At 39.4% G+C, this 15618-nt stretch overlaps 1 pseudogene; it reads left to right on the top strand.

Moving 5' to 3' along the window:
• The first annotated feature begins 12666 nt into the window (after positions 1–12666).
• LOC114206441 (peptidyl-prolyl cis-trans isomerase FKBP5 pseudogene) lies at positions 12667–14431 on the top strand (annotated as a pseudogene).
• The last annotated feature ends 1187 nt before the right edge of the window (positions 14432–15618 follow it).

Below are 15618 nucleotides of genomic sequence, written 5' to 3'. Positions count from 1 at the left end.
AGGCCCAGGTAAAGCACACAACAATTAAATCCCCAGGCTACAGGGAAGTCACTGAATGGTTTGAGAAGGTGAGGAGAGGGTTCTGTATCTAATACCTTTCAATCTCGTTTATACCACTTCTAACTTCTTTTGCCCTTGATCACTTTCCCCAAATATCTATGCAATTCAATGCAAGTATTTTTTATTATAGCGGGCACTGAATAGAAAGTCTGAAGTACGGGCATTATGTCCTCCCTCTTTCACTTTCTCACTAGCTGTGGGACATCAGAAAAGGAATTCATGTAATACTCCGAAGCTCAATTTTCTCATCTCTGCATTGGGACTAATAATTTCAATTTCTCAAGCAACATCTGCCTGTACTATTATTATTGAATATAATATTATAAATAATTGAAATCACTACACATGCCAAAATGCCTATTTTTATAATAATCTTAATTATAGTCAATCATAACGGCACTCCAATGCACAAACAAGCTTTTTACTCAGACTGGGAGAGCAGTTTGGCATAAACAAGCTAACTAGGTTGTCTTACAGAAGTTTCTTCTTTTAAAATGTTTCATGTTAACTGAGTACTCCCAGGATCAAGGGCTAGTTTCAGTTTTCAACAATTTATTTAAAGGTCAAGGCTTTCCCCAGCTCAGTGGGTAATAATAAATAGTAAATAGCACATAGTTTTTCTTCTGGGTCCTGAAAGATAATCCTCTGAGAATGTTTTATGTCAGAGTAGGACAGGCCATGGTCCATCTAAGGTTGTACAAAATGACAGGTAGCTTTTCTCTTTACTTCTATCAGTCTTCATATTATCAGATGACACTAGCAAGCATGTTTCTATAGCTTTACATGAGTGTGATGAATAGACCAAACCAAAACATGTAAGTACTTATAAAGAAGTATACCACAGCTTAGAAAGTCAATGAATTCCTGAAAGATCATGTATAAAACAAAATAGTATATATCAAATTCTACCTTCCCACTAAGGTTGGTATATATTAGAAATGTTTTCCTATTGGGTTAAAATCTGAAAACTAATGAACAGGTCAGAAAATCTCAGTCCAGGAAGGGTTAAAGGGCTGACCATGGCATCAGGAGCATTAAACACCAACAGAAGGTACCTGGAGAAGAATGTTCATCCTTATTTTTACTTTATTAATAAAGTTTGGTGAAATGTCTTATTACATTTTATTACTTTTGTTCCATCCTTTCCTCCTCCCTAAGTGGAAAAAAAAGAGTATTGGCTAGGAATAATAATAAAATGACTAGGAGGATTTTCAATTAAAATGGCAAAATGAAAACACATTTATCTCTGCCCTCTCCTAAAGCTCCACTGGAATACTGGGATAAAAGACAAAAATCCAAAAGAAAAATAGAGAATGGGGAAAGGAATAACAACAGCAAAAATTTAAAAACCAGAAAGCAAATAAATGCTATAGAGGATAATGCCAAGAAGTGAGAAGCATGGTGTTTTCAGGGCTCCTTAAAGGCTCAGAAATCGGAGTCAGCTGTGATTTTTGAAAGTGGGGGGTACAGGAAAACTGTGTGAAAGAAAATTAATTTCCTTGATTCCCACCCCTATTTGTCAGTCCAGCTGACACCTAGAGTTCCCTACCTGGACAGGTTAAATAGGAAAGATTCTGGATTCAGGACACTAGGCCCTGCTGAGAGCAGGGATATCATCCTGAAAACAAGGGATGGGTAAAAATCTGTACACTAATGGCCACACCCCCACCCCAGCTCCCTTCTGTTTTGCTCCAAAGATGTTGATAACCATTCTTCTTAACACTGGACAAGAGACAGATGAGCATTTTATGATAACAAGCCTGAGGCCAACAAGCACATGAAAAGATGCTTAACATCACTAATCATTAGGGAGATGTAAATCAAACCCACAATGAGTTACCACCTCACACCCATTAGAATGGCTACTATCAAAAAACAAAACAAAATAAAACAAAAACAGGAAATGACAAGTATTGATGAGGAGATTGAGAAATTGGAACTCAGGTGCTATGTTGGTGAGACTGTAAAATGGTGCAGCTGCTATGGACAACACTAGAAATAGAATTACCATATAATGCAGAAATCCTTCTAGAGGGTATATATCCAAAAGAACATCTAAAAAATGTAAAAACAGACTTGCCATATAATCTAGCAATCCTTCTAGAGGGTATAGATCCAAAAGAATATCTAAAAGCAGGATCTCAGAATTATATTTGTACACCCATGTTCATAGCATTATTCACAATAGCCAAGGGGTGGAAGCAACCAAAGTGTCCATCAACAAATGAATGATAAACAGAATGTATCTTCATACAAGGGAATATTAATCAACTTCAAAAAGGAAGGAAATTCTGACACAGGCTACAACATGGATGAACCTTGAAGACACTATGTTAAATGGAAGAAGCCAGTCACAAAATGACAAATACTGTGTAATTCCACTGACTGAGGAACCTAGAGTAATTAAATTCATAGAGACAGAAAGTAAAATGGTGGTTACCGTGCGAGGGAAGAGGAGGCGGGAAGGGAGGACTGAGGAGTTGTTGTTTAAGGGGTAAGGAGTTTCAGTTTTATAAGATGAAGGAGTTCTGGAGATTGGTAGCACAACAATGTGACTATACTTAATGCTACTGAAGTGTACACTTAAAAATCGTTAAAATGGTAACATTAACGTTATGTATATTTTACCACAATTTTAAAAATTAAAAAAAAAAAAACACAGCCTGAGGCAAAAAGATCTACAGAGTCTGACTACTCGCACTCTTCCAATGAAACATCGCCAGAAAACATCATAGTGAAGCCCCAGCACTCTAACCTATACCCAAACACAAGGTATTTTTGTGCTTCACTAGTTGGAAATCCAAAGATCATCAGATATATGAAGAAAGTTTTTAATACAAAAGAGAGACACCAAAACAAACATGTAGAAAGAGACAGCAGAAACAAGCAATAGAGAATATTATAAGAAAATCCCCAAACATTTATAATTAATGTGATCAGAGAGATAAGAGCAGAAATTACCTTCAAGAAATAAAGATAGGAGGCTATAAAAAAAGAACATTCAGGAATTTGCATTCATTTAATTCAACACACCTTTTTTTTGTATTTCTACTATGTGCCAGGCACTGTTCTAGTCATTCTGAATACAACAGAAAATAAAACATACATGTACGCATTCAAAAGCTAGCATTTTTTTTCTAAAAAAAAAAAAATGTTTGGAAGATATAATTGGAGAGATCTCCCAGAAGGAAAATAGGAGAGACAATAAGAAAATTTAAATATCAATTCAATTAGAGGTCTAATATAAGAAAATATTAATAAGAGATCCAGAAAGAGTAAACAGAGAAATTAGAGGGAAGAAAATCATGGAAAATAAAATCAAGCTAAGTTTCCAGAAATGATGAAACAGATTCCAGACTGAAAGAACCCATAGTGGGTTCAGCAAAATTGATGAAAATGACTCATGTAAAAGCATATTCTAGTGAAAGTTCAGAACACTGGAGGCAAAGGGATGATCTCGCAATCTTTAGAAAAAGGAAGAGAACTTTTCCTCATTGTGAATGACAGGAAATCAGGAGGGCATTAGATTTCTCAACTGCAATTCCAGACACTAAAAGAAAATGGGGCAGTGACTTAATATCCTGTGAAAACCATTTCCATCCTGGAGTTTGGTATTTTGCCACTCTATCTATTCTATACACCTTTTCTCATAAAAAATACTGGAGGATATAATCCACCTACAAAATGGAGTAAACCAAGAAAGAACAGCACATGGAACATAGGAAAGAAGGAAATTCCCCAGAGGATAGTGAAGATAGATGGCATGTCTACTGCTGTAGACCTGGCTAGTTGTAGCAGAAAGTGAGGACTCCAGTAAGGAGGGCTCCAGAAGAGTGCTGGTGACCTTGACTGTACTGACAGTGATTTTCGGGTTCTATCCGATGGGTTTGGTAATGAATTAGTGACAGGGATTATGTATGACAGAAAACTAAGCAAATGAAGAGAAAGAAGAAATGTAATCATAGTGTATTGCATTGTCCAACTGTGAATAATACCAATAATGATTATTACAAAGTGATTATTACTCTAACGTGAGAAAAGAAGAGAGAGAGGCAATACAGCTAAGGAATCACTAAAATTGAGAACTTTGATTAATCTGAAATTGCAGGTCAATTCCCAAGTTACAAATTCAAATGTTGGTAGATTTAATTTATTCACAAGAAGAGATATCTGGGATCTTTGAGTGTCTTATCTCTGCTTGCCCTATATGTGGTCCTATCTTTGCGTATCTCCGGTTGTTTAGGATCCTAGCTCAAGGAATTCCGCGGGCCGTGTGGTTCTTCTGAGCCCCAGCGATGTCACCCATTCCACGCTCTCTGACCCAGTTGGCTGTGTCTCAGTCTGCAGAGGTATCTGGCAGCCATGGCTTCCAGGCAGGGGATTTTCCTGCACATCTGGCCATAGTTGTTAATGATCCTCCGCTGTAATGTGATTAATGAGCGTAATGTGTGATTAATGAGTGTGAGATAGTGAAATTTTAAACAGCTGAAAATAATATTGAGTATGTAGCTCTTCATAAGGGGTTTGTTTTTGTTTTTGTTTTTGTTTTTTTGGATAGTCTTTATGAATATTGGTCAAAATATTCCATGCTGCCTTGTCATCCAGTGGACTAGAAGGTCACCTACATCTGTGCTTCACAAAAATTTACCACGGGGTTCTTAGAAGGAAAGCACAATAGTACACAAAGTAGCCTCAAAATACCACACTGCAAATGTGAAATTTCTCTGGCATCTCAAAGGGTATCTTTAAAGAGTCACGTAAATTTTGCACATATACATTTGTGTTTGCTAGATACAAAAATTTTAATAGCTAATGTTTACTGCACATTTTCTGTGTGTGCTATGCCTAATAGTTTACATACGTTTCTTATTTAATCTTTAAGCCACTTCATGAGATAGTTTCAATGCTCATTGTATAGATCGGGAAACAGAAACACAGAAAGTAATTTCCCAAAGACCACACAGCTAGTAAGCATCGACAAAAGAATTTAAATATTACAGAGTAGTTTGTACGCATGCAGGTGCTACATTCAGGCTCTGAAATCATGTAGAGTCTTTTATAACTGCCTGTCTTATCTGTGGTTCCCAGTTTTTCATTAGGCTTATGAGAACTACAATGTGAAAAGGATGCATCTATTTTATCTAGTCTCATTCATTATGGTAGAAACTAGTAGAATCAAGTGCAAGAATGTCACCACTTCAAAAAAATATTGACCAGCAAATTATTAATTTGATTAAAAAGAAACAAGAAGTATTGTCATCATCCCAGCATTAATACTACAAATACTTTTGTGTCAGTGACCTGGAAGCCCTTAGAGAAGGGTCACTTTTGAAGCAATGGGCTGGGTCTAGGTCTTCTTTTGCTCCATTGGTAACACCCGCTACCAGCTAGGCTCCCAAAGCCATGTAGATGAATTTATTGAGTCTCTCATGCCTCAATCACTCCCCTAAGCACTGAGAGTAATATTTGATTTACTCTCCAACACAACTCTTTGAGGCGAGTATTAAACTAATCCCCATTTTACAGATGAAAAAGAGTGCAGTACATGAGAGGATAAGTAATTTGTTTAAGATCGCACAACCAGTGAAGCATGGGACAAAGAAAGAGGCTTGCAAGCTCAGAGAGTTGGATTCATCAACCCATGCTCTGAACCACTATCTTATGTTGCTGACCACCTTCACCACCTTTGGTCCTCATATCTGACAGTGCAGTAGCCAAATTAATAGCCATTTTCAACCTTCATTTTTTAGGTGTCTATGGCAGTATATGCTTTACCATCCATTCCCATGTAGAACTTTGCATCAGCTGCTAACCTATGTTGTAGGGTTCAGCCGGTAAAAGCGCTCTACTTTCTTGGAGCCCTCAATATGATGTGCACCCAGAGCGCTCCTGGGCACACAAGAGCTTTTGACCAGATAAGTGGCCTTTTGAGTCAGAAAAGCTAACTGGAATGGACTTCTCAGCCAAGGTATCAAGGTACTTTCATGCATTACATCAAAGTCTTTCTGTGGTGTTTCTTGATCAGAAAAACAATTTAAGGATGACTTTAGCTCTTTCAACAAAATTCTTAGCTCAGTTGTCGAAGGCAGAGGTTTCTCAACCTCAGCACTATTGACATTTTGAGCCAGCTAATTCTTTGTTTGGTGACGGCTATCGTGTGAATTGTAGGGTATTTAGTAGAACACTGGCCTTTACCACCAGATGCCAGTAACAGTCCCCCCAAGACCCCCTGCAGTTACAACAACCCAAATATCTCCAGACACTGTTAAATGTCTCCTAGTAGAGAAACACTGGTCGAAGATAAATTCCTCCTATTTACATTTTCCCAACAAAAAAGTTCATAAAGTGTTTTGAGTTTTATTTTTATTTCTGAAAAATACCTGCTAGCCTGACTTCAACATACAAATTACTCGGGTTATATATAATCTACTGAGAGACTGAGAAAAAGTAATCACTATATCTTTTCCTCTTTTCTTTTTTTTTTTTCCCAATGCTTACTACTTTCCCTAACTCTTACAAGCTGGTACCTTCAAATCACATGTTCCTCATACAGATCTTCATGTCAAACTCCAAACCCAAAAATTCACCTGAAAAACCATCATCTCCTGAACATCCCACAGGAACCTCAAGCCAGTATGTCCAATACTGAACTCATTCTCTCCCTCTACAAATGTTCTCTTTGTTTCTCACTGCCACTGTAAAATTGATCTCCAAATATTTTTTCTTTGATTTTCTAAATGGCTCCCCAATCTGTCTTTTGGCACCCTCACTGTCAGATCAGACTCGTTTCTCATTCAGATTGCCACAGGAGCGTCCTAACTAGTCCTTCTGCCTCCAGTCCATCATCTGCATTGTTGCTCAGGAAAGGCTCTAAAATATAAATCCCATTCCTTCACTCCTTTAAATATAGTCCAAACCCCCTTAGCTGGGCTGGTGAAGCCCTTCGCACAGTATCCCTTACTTTCTACCATCTTATAATAATAAATTAGTGAGGATTACATTTGCTCCCAGGATAAAGGCACTATGAGAACTTCAGCCAGAAACTAAATACATAAAATGTATCATATATCCTATCCTACTGAAGCAATGGTTTGTGCATGGTGTAATGGACTTGAGGATGTCAGCTCCTTTAGGTGCCTTTTACATTAGAAAAGATGTGAATTTCAGTACAGACCCTCAGGTCTGCTGAAAACTCAACTTTATTTTCTCCATAAATGAATTTAATTTCTATTTTACATTTTCCTCTTCCTTTTTCCAGGTAGAAGAAAAAAATCTCAACTGGCTCAGGCCTTCCACTTTTTCTCATATGTTGTATCTAAGTTTTGAGAATTTACTTGGGTGCCCACATAATTTTTAGTGCAAACTAGGACACTTTTTTAGTGAGAGGAACTACTATTTAAGAGTTTCGCATGAGGCAACTAGTATAAATCAGGAATATCCCAGGAAAATGGAGATATATAGTCGCCTTTGACTTAGGTAAGGTTGGTGTAGTAGCTGAGGGGTGTGGGAGTCTGTGAAATATTCAGTCATCATCTGTCCATACTAGATGGACAGACAATATTATATCCAGATACCACAATGTCCAGAGGGGAAAAAATGTTTTGCCTCATTCCATTCTGGTCTTTTCTCATCTGTTCATACATATCTCAGCCATTTCCACCCTCTTTTCTCACAATAAGCATCTCTGTTTGGCTCACTTTCGGGTCCCTCCAAGCCCCACTGAGGTGAACAAAATGATTTGAATCTCCTGAACTTCATTGACTTGGAACATGACTGTCTCAGGCTTTTCTACTCAACCATGTCTGTGTCATGCCACATGCAAGAAACCTCTGTGGAGCTTGCAATTCTCCTGAGCTCTACCTCAAAGTCCAGATAGAGCTCTCCACAGTTCTTGAATTCTGAATTTTATCTCAAGTTTCTATTCTGCACCCCACCCCCAACTAGGAAACAGAGTGTGGATGAGACATGGGATGGCTTTTTAGGATTCTACTTACATCTGAGTTATTTGTCTTCTCTTTGCCCTGACCCTTGTAATCTTTACCCCTCTGCCATAGATAGCCCGAATTGTCTATTTTCTCAGATTTTCTCTTGTGATATAAACATTATACCTTAGATGAAAAACCCTTATTGAAACTCAAAGGTGTTTCCTTTGCTTGTGTGTTTTTCATCTTTCTCCTAAGACAATAAATGCTGCTGACAATAAGGGGAAGGGGGAGCAAAATGTATAAGAAACGACAGAGAGCAATACAACTCAAATTCTTGATGAGTATAACATACTAATTTTTTTTTTTCATTTACAGAAGGCAAATGAATTCTAGAGCAGAGGAAAAGAGTATGGGAGTTGTGATGGTTAGTTTTATATGTCACCTTGGCTAGGCAATGGTCACCAGTTATTTGGTCAAAAACCAGTGTTGCTGTGAAGGTATTATTTAGGTGTGATTAGTATTTAAATAAGTAGACCTTGAGTAAATCTGATTACCCTCCATAATGTGGGTGAGCACCACCTAATCAGTTGAAGACCTTAAGAATAAAAACTATTTCCTGAAATAGAAGGAATTCTTCTCAAGACTACAACATAGGAACCCTGCCTGAGTTACCAGCCTGTTGCCCTTTCCCTACAGATTGCAGTCTTTTTTAAAAAAAAAAAAGTAGATTTCAGTACTAAAAAAAAGTGAAATTAATTTTAATAATAAATTTTATTTAACCCTACGCATCCAGAATATTACTGCAACATGTAAACAACATAAAATAATTAATGAGATATTTTATAGTCCTCTTTTCATACCAAATCTTCAAAGCCCTATTCATATTTTACACATCTGGGACATCTCGATATGGACTAGCTACATGTGGCTAATGGCTAACGTATGGGACAGCAAAGATCTAGACTAAAACATGTTATGAAAAAGAATTAAAGAGGGGCGCCTGGGTGGCTCAGTTGGTTAAGGGTCTGCCTTTGGCTCAGGTCATGATCCCAGGGTCCTGGGATCCAGCCCCAGGTTGGGCTCCCTGTTCAGCAGGGAGTCTGCTTCTCCCTCTTCCTCTGCCCCACTTGTGTGCGCTCTCTCTCAAATAAATGAATAAAATCTTAAAAAAAAAAGATGCACAAAGGCACTGTCTCTTTTCATGTCTCCTTTGTAGGAGGGAGGACACTTTTTCCAGAATCCTCTAAACAGCATAATTCCCCTCTTGTCTCAATGATTGGGACTGGGAGACACGCATAGTCCTAAACTAATCACCAATAACATAAACAGGGTTAACAGAATTCTCCTAGATTATTTGAAAGTAGAATGGATTTTGGGGAGACCAACCACAAAGGCTACCACACCTCTGATTACAATCAATAGCTGAAATACCAACTGTGTGAAAATATGGTAATATTCATAACCTCAGAATTCTATAAAAAGCTGCCACTTAATAGCCCCAAACTCCATTTAGGTGATATGAACTAATGGCTTGACAAACACACATGAAATGACCTAATTGCTAACATGCTCATATTTCTTTACCCAAACACCAGAATTATAAGAAAGAAAGCTCTAGTTATGTTAAAACAGAGATCTGACAGGTCTCTGGTGAGGGCTTACTATACAGCAGGTGCTGGTTTAGTCACTACCACATGGAACACATTTGATCCTTCTAACCACCCAGTGAAATGACTGTTAAAATCATATCTGTAGTAGCCTGGGTCTCAGAGAAGGTAATGATTTCCTCAAGGTCACACCTGGCTAAGGTTATATGGAACCCATTTTCTAATCCAAGTTTTTGACTCTAAGTCCAGTGCTATTTCTACTAGACTTTTAAACTAGAAAATTTTGTCAGCCTACTAGACTTTTAAACTAGAAAATTTTGTCAGCCTAGTAGTTTAGGTTAGGGGACAACACAGTTATTTTCTCTTTTTCTAATCATTATAAATAAACTTTGTGAAAACTTAACTATAAGAGATTCCATAAATAAATCCCAAATTGTGTAGAATTACGGGGGAAACAGACTATAAAGGAGAGGTGGCAAACCGTATAGCCCAGCTACTGCCTGGTTTGTAAATAAAGTTTTATTGGAACCCAGCTATTTGGTTACCTTTTTTTCCTATGGCTGTTTTCTCTCTACATGGGCAAAAATGAATAGTTGCAACAGAACTCCTGTAACCTGCAAAGCTGAAAATATTTACTATCTGGCCCCTTAGAGAAATTGTCTCAACCCCTCATCTAAAGGAAAGCTCTTAGAATTTGAAATCAAGAGACCTGAATTTGAAATCTAATTCTGACTAGATTTAGTGATTGTATACTCTTAGGAAAATCTCATTTCTCTGCCATGTTGAGGTTTTCTTAACACTAGAGTAGAAATCTAAGTTGAAGCCAAGCTGGAATTAAAAAAAAAAAAAAATAGGGATGTTTTGTTTCCCAAGGTAACACTATTTGCTTTGCTGAACAATAGCTCATTGTGAAGAGTTCAAAAACACCAGGGTAAGGTGATGGGCATATCTCTCTCGCGGCTTCTTACAGATGTTTAAAGGAAAGATAGGAAGCCAATGGACACAGGTGGGTGGCAAAATTGGCCAAACCAAATGATTTCAGAGCCCAGATAATTGCCCAAAAAGGAGATTTTGAAATTAGTTCCTAAACATAGACATTACATTATATTGTTTTTTCTACCAATAAAACGTACACAATTCCCAATTATAATAATGCACTGTCAGAAGACAATAACATTTAGGTTGTGAGTTTTAAAAGCAAAAATGTCACATACAGCATTTAAAAAAAAAACTTCTTGTGGTCTAACTTCATTTATGATGCACTCATGTAAATCCCTTCCTTGCTGTTGACCTTGATCACAATAAGAAAAATAGTCATCTTTCTATTTTAAAACCTTGTCAGCAAATATCTTCCTCCTTTGTTCTAGGCACCCTGGATTATGGAGCAAAATAACAGTAAGATATGGAGCAAATTATGGCAAAAAAAAAAAAGGGTCATTTACACTGCTATTCTGACTGCTATTACCAGCAATAACTATCATCGCTAAGCTTTTCAACAATGAGTCCACACCAGTAAGTGGAAACACTTTTTTGTAAGTGCTATATAGTAATACCTGACATGTATATAGCACCTTTCATCTGTAAGAGTCCCAAAGTGCCATGTGGAGTATCCTGGAATCACTTCATCTACTAGAGAAATACAACAATCTCTGGACCACAAAGCAGCAACTGTTCCATACACATAGTGTTCCACAGTCTTGATATTCTTGGGAAGAAGGCAAGAGTACATCTGTTTTACTCTTCTAGCCCCTCCAGATCAATGTGCCTTATGTTCTTGTCTCATTTGCACAACCTGTGGACCCCAAAGATAACCTCTTCCATTTCTACTTTTTCTGCTTCAGTGGGAAGGCTGACTCTTGAACAACCCCATTGGGGATTGAAGAAACCCTTTGTACGTGCTGATTTGTTTTGACTTCTTATTTGCAGCATTTTGTGGAAATTAATTAAAACACCACCATAGTAGAAATACCTTTGAAACCTGAGCCATTTTATTTTTTTTAAGATTTTATTTATTTATTCATGATAGACAGAGGGGGAGAGAGAGAGAGAGAGAGAGAGAGAGACAAGCAGAGGGAGAAGCAGGCTCCCAAGGAGCAGGGAGCCCGATGCGGGACCCGATCCCAGGACCCTGGGATTATGACCTGAGCCGAAGGCAGACGCTTAACCATCTGAGCCACCCAGGTGCCCTGAAACCTGAGCCATTTTAGATGCCAGGGTCCATTACTTTTCAGCTGTAGATTCGAGGAAGGTTTCTTAATTTGTCTCAGCTTCATTTTTAAAAATGCAGATGCTAATACCTACTCCAAAATGCGCTTACAAACTTAAAGTGACTGTCAGAGTAGTCAGGATAGTGTAAGCACAAAATAAATGTCTTTTTCTTCATTTCCCCAACGTATATCTATAGGAACCAGCCCACAGTTTTTATTAAATCAAGTGGGTTGGAGAGTGAAGTTTCTATTATTTCTTAACAGAGAAATTAACTTTAGTAATGGTAATGCTACTGATTAGGAGTCAGGAATTTGCTTTAATAATCTTTGGATGTGTCAGTTATTTGATGCTTCCAAATAACCCTGTCTACTAAAAAGGAAAACACGATATCCCTAATTCTCCTCGCTAAAGACTTAGGATAAATTGAATAGTGAGTGCAATATAGCTCTGTTTCCTCAGAAAATGGTGCCATGTAAAGATAATGCAACATTACTCTGGTTATGATTGCTGACCAAGACCAGATTTGAAAGAAATAATGAGTGGAAAGGAAAGATTTAGAAAGGTTATATTAAAGTCACAGATGAAAAGAAGTACAAATGCTATCTTGAAGTGATCCCCATCTCTCCCCTACCCCTCACTGTACAAGTTCAGAGGGATGTAGAAAACCAATAGAGGGTAAACCACCTGTTTTCTCTGCACTACGTAGTGTATTAATTTAGCAAATATTTATTAAGAACCTACTAAGAGCGGGCGCTGCCAGTCTCGGGCGGCGGCGTCCAGCAAGCGGACGGCCTGCTGGGCAGGCTGGGGGCCGAGCAGCGCGCGGGTGAGGCGGAGAGAGACGGCCGAGGAGCAACCACGCGACAGAAAAGTTGCAAGACCTAGTACAAGGAACATCCAGATTCACCAGTTGTTGGTGTATGCGCTTGTTCAAACTTACTGAGCTGACTACTTAAGATCTGGGCATTTTACAGTTTTCTAACTTATAAAAGACCATGACTACTGATGAAGGTGCCAAGAACAATGGAGAAAACCCAGCAGCAGCTGTGGCTGAACGTGGAGAGGATATCACCTCTAAAAAAGATAGAGGAGTATTAAAGATTGTCAAAAGAGTGGGGAATAGTGAGGAAACACCAATGATTAGAGACAAAGTTTATGTCCATTACAAAGGGAAATTGTCAAATGGAAAGAAGTTTGATTCCAGTCATGATAGAAATGACCATTTGTCTTTAATCTTGGCAAAGGCCAAGTCATCAAGGCATGGGACATTGGGGTGGCTACCATGAAGAAAGGAGAGATCTGCCATTTACTCTGCAAACCAGAATATGCATATGGCTCAGCAGGCAGTCTCCCCAAATTTCCCTCAAGTGCAACTCTCTTTTTTGAAATTGAGCTCCTTGATTTCAAAGGAGAGGATTTATTTGAAGATGGAGGCATTATCCGAAGAATCAAACAGAAAGGAGAAGGATATTCAAACCCAAACGAAGGAGCAACAGTTGAAATCCACCTGGAAGGCTGCTATGATGGAAGGATGTTTGATTGCAGAGATGTGGTATTCATTATTGGGGAAGGAGAAGACCATGACATTCCAATTGGAATTGACAAAGCCCTGGAGAAAATGCAATGGGAAGAACAATGTATTTTATATCTTGGACCACGATATGGTTTTGGAGAGGCAGGGAAGCCTAAGTTTGGCATTGAAACTAATGCTGAGCTTATATATGAAGTGACACTTAAGAGCTTCGAAAAGGCCAAAGAATCCTGGGAGATGGACACCAAAGAAAAATTGGAGCAGGCTGCCATTGTTAAAGAGAAGGGAACTGTGTACCTCAAGGGAGGCAAGTACATGCAGGCAGTGATTCAATATGGGAAGATCGTATCCTGGTTAGAGATGGAATATGGCTTATCAGAAAAGGAGTCTAAGGCTTCTGAGTCGTTTCTGCTTGCTGCCTTCCTGAACCTGGCCATGTGCTCCCTGAAGCTTAGAGAGTACACCAAAGCTGTGGAATGCTGTGATAAGGCCCTTGGACTAGACAGTGCCAATGAGAAGGGCTTGTACAGGAGGGGGGAAGCCCAGCTGCTCATGAACGAGTTTGAGTCGGCCAAGGGCGACTTTGAGAAAGTGCTGGAAGTTAATCCCCAGAGTAAGGCTGCACGACTGCAGATCTCCATGTGCCAGAAAAAGGCTAAGGAGCACAACGAGCGGGATCGCAGGATATACGCCAACATGCTCAAGAAGTTTGCAGAGCAGGATGCAAAGGAAGAGGCCAGGAAAGCCATGGGCAAGAAGACTTCAGAAGGGGTCACCAATGAAAAAGAAACAGAAGGTCAAGTGATGGAAGAAAAAGCCGGAGGCCACGTATGACCCCACGCAAAGGAGGGAAGAGCCCTGATGAACCTGGCCCCTCCTTCACGGGCTTTCACCCAACTCAGGACTAACCAGTGTTTAATGTCAAGTTTGCTAGAGTCTGTGTGAGTCTGGAAGCAAATGGCAAAACCAGTAGCTTCCCAGAAAACAGCCACCCTGCTGCTGCCCAGCGCTCTCCTTGAGGGGGTGGCGTGGGACCCCTCCATGTGGGACAAAACGGAAATGACTGTTGGCGTGGCAAGCCTGAGCCAACAGCTAAGGCCAGCTCATTTCAGTTTGTCAACTTCTAGTATCTAATTCAGGGTCCCTTGAGATAATCCTGATAATTTGGGGCTGTCTGTTAGGTTTTACATCTGACTGCACTTCAGTAGCACTGCAGAAACCTAAAAATAAATGCCTAATGACTTTCTCCTTTCCTACAGTTGGGTGGGGAGAGGAGGAGGAGATTTTGTGTTTTAAATGACAGAAGTGCTAGCGTTTTTACCCACAGAACCCATGGGGAGAAGGGTCTCGAAGCCCCTCAGGTCCTCAGCAGCCCAGACTCAAAAGCCAGAACCTCAGAGGTCACTTGCTTGCTGATTTAGCCACGCACCTCCCCCCAAGCCGGCCTGCTTGGGAGAACGGGTCTCTCCTGCGCCCAGCCTGGCCCTGGAGGAGGGAGTCTGTCCTTCCCAAAACATTCTTCAGCAATGATAACGAGCAGAGGGAGTTTCTAGATTAGCCTTCCCCTGCTTTCGATGAAGTTCTGAGATGCTGAAATGTGAAAAGAGCGATCAGAATTGTGCCCTTCCCCTGCTCTGTCCCTTGTAGGAAGTAATGTTGAGTACAGTAGTGCCTGCTAGCCTTCCTTCTGTTCCGTTTCTTATTTCCATTCTAACCCTTGCTATTAAGAATTTAAGACTGGTTCTTATAATATCTCTGACCTGGAGTGGATTCATTTACATATCCATTTAGGATCCACGCAGGGTTTTGTTTTTTTGTTTTTTGTTTTTGTCTTTTAAAAATTACTGGCTCATAAACATGTATACTGGTTTATGAAACTTTATTTACACTCTTCTATCATGCAAAAAAAAATTTGACTTTTTACTACTAAGTAGCTTGATTTTTAAAAACAGTATCTGTAGAGTTGAAAAAATAAGGTGTTGTTCTTGTACACGAAGGGTGTCCTCCCAGGTTTGGCACGCAGTAGCTTTCTTCTCCTGCTGATGGCTTCTTCGTTCTGGTGTGAGCTGTGAAAAAGAATTGAAAATCGCTTCCTGTGCAGGCACATCTCGCCTAAAAGCTCCAGTCCCGGGGCATTGAATCAGGGCAAGTCTTAAAATACATACACGTAGCAGAATCTTGGTCCTTACTGGTAAGCGAGACTGAGCGTGGCTTTCTCTCCCCACGGCCTGAGAAGCACTTGTGGGCACGTGTTTGCAACTGAAGGAAACAGTAGCTCCAACCTGAA

The sequence above is a fragment of the Eumetopias jubatus genome, unplaced genomic scaffold, assembly GCF_037043125.1.
Source record: "Eumetopias jubatus isolate StellerSeaLion01/CBP00866 unplaced genomic scaffold, mEumJub1_p1.0 scaffold_7, whole genome shotgun sequence".
In the NCBI taxonomy this organism is placed as follows: domain Eukaryota; kingdom Metazoa; phylum Chordata; class Mammalia; order Carnivora; family Otariidae; genus Eumetopias; species Eumetopias jubatus.
Note: the sequence above shows the minus strand (reverse complement) of the source record. Positions and strands in the feature narration are given on the sequence as shown.